Source organism: Agrilus planipennis, unplaced genomic scaffold (assembly GCF_000699045.2).
Source record: "Agrilus planipennis isolate EAB-ADULT unplaced genomic scaffold, Apla_2.0 scaffold55, whole genome shotgun sequence".
Taxonomy (NCBI): domain Eukaryota; kingdom Metazoa; phylum Arthropoda; class Insecta; order Coleoptera; family Buprestidae; genus Agrilus; species Agrilus planipennis.
Window position 1 is genome coordinate 236,535 of NW_020438918.1, and position 6,068 is coordinate 242,602.

Genomic DNA, 6,068 nt, shown 5'->3' on the forward strand with positions numbered 1-6,068 from the left:
GAAAGAGAATAAAATGAATGATCCAAAGCCTCGTGAGACCTCCTTTAACGTGTTTCCGAGCAGTAGTCCACCAAAGTACTGTACAAACCTACTGCTTCTAGGCGTTGAAGGAGAACCAAATGAATAGCCGAAATCATCGATGGTGGACGTGACACGTCGATTTATGACATTTTCCTGAACCTTACCTTATGCGTTTCTAGGCGGTAGACCACCAAAGTATTCGAAAGGCATTTAAGGAGAATGAAGATAATTGTCTAAATCATCGTTAGAGGACGTGATACGTCGATTGATGATATTCTCATGAACCTATCATGACGTGTGTCTGAGGTGTGATGCACCAAAGAGACTCGACGAATCCACTGCTTCTGTGCGGCGAAAGAGAATAAAATGAATGATCCAAAGCGTCGTGAGAGGACGTATACGTCGATGTATGGAATCATCGTTGGAGGACGTGAGACGTCGATTTATGACATTTTCATGAAACTTACCTTACGCGTTTCTAGGCTGTAGGCCACCTGCAGTTTTCTGCATATAGGGAGAACAAAGATAATTGTCTAAATCATCGTTGGAGAACGTGATAGGCGATTGATGATATTCTCATGAACCTATCGTGACGCGTGTCTGAGGTATGATGCACCAAACAGACACGACGAATCCACTGCTTCTGTGCGTGAAGGAGAATAAAATGTATGTTTCAAGTCGTCGAGAGAGGACGTACACGTCGATGTATGACATTTTCATGAACCCATTTTGCCGCGTTTTTGAGCAGTAATACACCAAAGCACTGTACAAACCTACTGCTTCTAAACGTTGAAGGAGAATGAAATTATTGGCCGAAATCATCGTTTTAGGATGTGACACGTCGATTTATGACTTTTCATGAACCTTACCTTACGCGTTTCTAGGCTGTAGACCACCTGCAGCTTTTCTGCATATAAGGAGAATAAAGACAATTGTCCAAATCATCGTTAGAGGACGCGATACGTAGATTGATGATATTCTCATGAACCTATCATGACGCGTGTCTGAAATGTGATACACCAAATGAATCGACGAAACTACAACTTCTTCACCATCTCATGAGCCTATCTTGACGCGTATCAAAGGTGTGATACAACAAAAACACTCGACGAATCCACTGCTTCTGTGCGTGGAAGGCGAATAAAATGTATTATCTTAATCGTCGCGAGAGGACGTATACGTCGATGTATGACGTTTTCATGAACCTTTCTTGCCGCGTTTCTGAGCAGTAATACACCAAAGTACTGTACAAACCTACAGCTTCTAAGCGTTGAAGGAGAATCAAATGAATGGCCGAAATCATCGTTGGAGGATGCGACACGTCGATTTATGACATTTTCATGAACCTTACCTTATGCGTTTCTAGGCACTAGTCGACCAAAGTACCCGAGGAACCTGCTGCTTCACTGCATGTAAGGAGAATAATGTTAATTGTCTGAATTTTTGTTAGAGGACGTGATACGTCGATTGATGAGATTCTCATAAACCTATCTTGACGCGTGTCTGAAATGTGATACACCAAAGGACACGACAATCTGACAACTTCTACACATTGAAGGACAATTAAATGAATAGTTGGGATCATCGTGGGAGGACGTGACACGTCGATTTATGACATTTTCATGAACCTTACCTTACGCGTTTCTAGGCTGTAGGCCACCTGCAGCTTTTCTGCATATAAGGAGAACAAAGATAATTGTCCAAATCATCGTTAGAGGACGTGATACGTCGATTGATGATATTCTCATGAACCTATCTTGACGCGTGTCTGAGGTATGATGCACCATGGAGACTCGACGGATTCACTGCTTCTGTGCGTGAAGGAGAATAAAATGAATGTTTCACGTCGTCGAGAGAGGACGTATACGTCGATGTATGACATTTTCATGCACCTGTTTTGCCGCGTTTCCGAGCAGTAATACACCAAAGTACTGTACAAACCTACACATTCTAGGCGTTAAAGGAGAAACAAATGAATGGCCGAAATCATCGTTGGAGGATGTGACACGTCGATTTATGACATTCTCATGAACATTACCTTACGCGCTTCTAGGCAGTAGACCACTCTGCATATAAGGAGAATAAAGATAATTGTCTAAGTCGTCGTTAGAGGACGTGATACGTCGATTGATATATTCTCATGAACCTATCGTGACGCGTGTCTGAGGCATGATGCACCAAAGAGACTCGACGAATCCACTGCTTCTGTGCGTGAAGGAGAATAAAATGTATGTTTCAAGTCGTCGAGAGGGGACGTATACGTCGATGTATGACATCTTCATGAACCTATCTTGCCGCGTTTCTGAGCAGTAATACACCAAAGTACTGTACAAACCTACAGCTTCTAGGCGTTGAAGGAGAGTCAAATGAATTTCCGAAATCATCGTTGGAGTACATGACACTTCGGTTTATGACAATTTCATGAACCTCACCTTATGCGTTTCTAGGCAGTAGTCGACCAAATCACCCGAGGAACCTGCTGCTTCACTGCATGTAAGGAGAATAATGTTAATTGTCTAAATTATCGTTAGAGGACGTGATACGTCGATTGATGATATTCTCATGAACCTATCTTGACGCGTGTCTGAAATGTGATGCACCAAAGAGACTCGATGAATCCACTGCTTCTGTGTGTGGAAAGAGACTAAAATTAATTATCCAAAGCGTCGTGAGAGGACGTATACGTCGATGTATGACATTATCATGAACCTATCTTTTGGCGTTTCTGAGCAGAACTACACCAAAGTACTGTACAAACCTACTGCTTCTAGGCGTTGAAGGAGAACCAAATGAATAGCCGTAATCATCGTTGGTGGACGTGACACGTCGATTTAGGACATTTTCCTGAACCTTATCTTATGCGCTTCTAGGCAGTAGACCACGAATGTATTCGAGGAACCTGCAGCTTCTCAGCATATAAGGACGATAAAGTTAATTGTCTAAATCCTCGGGACGTATACATCGATGTATGACATTTTCATGAACCTATTTTACCGCGTTTCTGAGCAGAACTACACCAAAGTACTGTACAAACCTACTGCTTCTAGGCGTTGAAGGAGAACCAAATGAATAGCCGAAATCATCGTTGGTGGACGTGACACGTCGATTTATGACATTTTCCTCAACCTTACCTTATGCGTTTCTAGGCAGTAGAGCACCAAAGTATTCGAAAGGCATTTAAGGAGAATGAAGATAATTGTCTAAATCATCGTTAGAGGACGTGATACGTCAATTGATGATATTCTCATGAACTTCTCCTGACGCGTGTCTGAGGTATGATGCACCAAAGAGACTCGAGGAATCCACTGCTTCTGTGTGTGGAAATAGAATAAAATGAATGATCCAAAGCGTCGTGAGAGGACGTATACGTCGATGTATGACATTTTCATGAACCTCTTTTGCCGCGTTTCCGAGCAGTAATACACCAAAGTACTGTACAAACCTACAGCTTCTAGGCGTTCAAGGAGAACCAAATGAATAGCCGAAATCATCGTTGGAGGATGTGACACGTCGATTTATGACATTTTCATGAACCTTGCCTTATGCGTTTCTAGGCAGTAGTCGACCAAAGCACCCGAGGAACCTGCAGCTTCTCTGCATAGAAGGACGAAAAAGTTAATTGTCCAAATCAACGTTAGAGGACGAGATACGTCGATTGTATACATCGATGTATGACATTTTCATGAGCCTCTTTTGCCGCGTTTCCGAGCAGTAATACACCAAAGCACTGTACAAACCTACCGCTTCTAGGCGTTGAAGGAGAATCAAATGAATAGCCGAAATCATCGGTGGAGGACGTGACACGTCGATTTATGACATTTTCCTGAACTTCACCTTATGCGTTTCTAGGCGGTAGACCACCAAAGTATTCGAGGAACCTGCAGTTTCTCTGCATATTAGGAGTAAAAGATAATTGTCTAAATCATCGTTAGAGGACGTGATACGTCGATTGATGACATTCTCATGAACATATCATGACGCGTGTCTGAGGTGTGATGCACCAAAGAGACTCGACGAATCCACTGCTTCTGTGTGTGGAAAGAGAATAAAATGAATATTTCCAGTCGTCGAGAGAGGACGTAAACGTCGATGTATGACATTTTCATGAATCTATTCTCCCGCGTTTCTGAGCAGAACTACACCAAAGTACTGTACAAACCTACTGCTCCTAGGCGTTGAAGGAGAACCAAATGAATAGCCGAAATCATCGTTGGAGGATGTGACACGTCAATTTATGACATTTTCCTGAATCTTACTTTCTAGGCTGTAGGCCACCTGCAGCTTTTCTGCATATAAGGAGAATAGTGATAATTGTCTAAATCATCGTTAGAGGACGTGATACGTCGATTGATGATATTCTCATGAACCTATCATGATGCGTGTCTGAGGTGTGATGCACCAAAGAGACTCGACGAATCCACTGCTTCTGAGCGTGAAGGAGAAAAAAATGAATGATCCAAAGCGTCGTGAGAGGACGAATACGTCGATGTATGACATTTTCATGAACCTATCTTGCCGCGTTTCTGAGCAGTAATACACCAAGGTTCTGTACAAACCTACAGCTTCTAGGAGTTCAAGGAGAACCAAATGAATAGCCGAAATTATCGTTGGTGGACGTGACACGTCGATTGATGATATTCCCATGAACCTATCTTGACGCGTGTCTAAGGTGCGATACAACAAAGACACTCGACGAATCCACTGCTTCTGTGCGTGGAAGGCGAATAAAATGAATTATTCAAATCGTCGCGAGAGGACGTATGCGTCGATGTATGACATTTTCATGAATCTATTTTGTCGCGTTTCCCTTTAGTAATACACCAAAGTACTGTACAAACCTACAGCTTCTAGGCGTTGACGGAGAATCAAATGAATGGACGAAATCATCTTTGGAAGATGTGACACGTCGATTTATGACATTCTCCTGAACTTTACCTTATGCGTTTCTAGGCAGTAGTCGCCAATGCACCCGAGGAACCTGCAGCTTCTCTGCATATAAGGAGGATATAGTTAATTGTCTAAATCCTCGTTGGAGGACGTCATACGTCGATTGATGATATTCTCATAAACCTGTCATGACGCGTGTCTGAGGTGTGATACACCAAATTAATCGACGAAACTACAACTTCTTCACCATCTCATGTGTCTATCTTGACGCGTATCTAAGGTGTGATACAACAAAAACACTCGACTAATCCACTGTTTCTGTGCGTGGAAGGCGAATAAAATGAATTATCCAAATCGTCGCGAGAGGACGTATACGTCGATGTATGACATTTTCAAGAATCTATTTTGTCGCGTTTACCAGCAGTAATACACCAAAGTACTGTACAAACCTACAGCTTCTAGGCGTTGAAGGAGAATCAAATGAATGGCCGAAATCATCGTTGGAGGACGTGACACTTCGATTTATGACATTTTCATGAACCTTACCTTATGCGTTTCTAGGCAGTAGTCGACCAAAGTACCCGAGGAAGCTGCTGCTTCACTGCATGTGAGGAGAATAAAGTTAATTGTCTAAATTTTCGTTAGAGGACGTGATACGTCGATTGATGAGATTCTCATAGGCCTATCTTGACGCGTGTCTGAAATGTGATACACCAAAGGACACGACAAACTGACAACTTCTACACGTTGAAGGACAATTAAATGAATAGCTGAAACCATCGTTCGAGGACGTGACACGTCATTTATGACATTTTCATGAACCTTACCTTGCGCGCTTCTAGGCAGTGGACCACCTGCAGCTTCTCTGCATATAAGGAGAATAAAGATAATTGTCGAAATCATAGTTAGAGGACGTGATACTTCGATTGTTGATATTTTCATGAACCTATCTTGACGCGTGCCTGAGGTGTGATGCACCAAAGGGACTCGAGTAATCCACTGATTCTCTGCGTGGAAAGAGAATATAATGAATTATCCAATGCGTCGTGGGAGGACGTGTACGTCGATGTATGACATTTTCATGAACATCTTTTAACGCGTTTCCGAGCAGTAGTACACCAAAGTACTGTACAAACCTACTGCTTCTAGGCGTTGAAGGT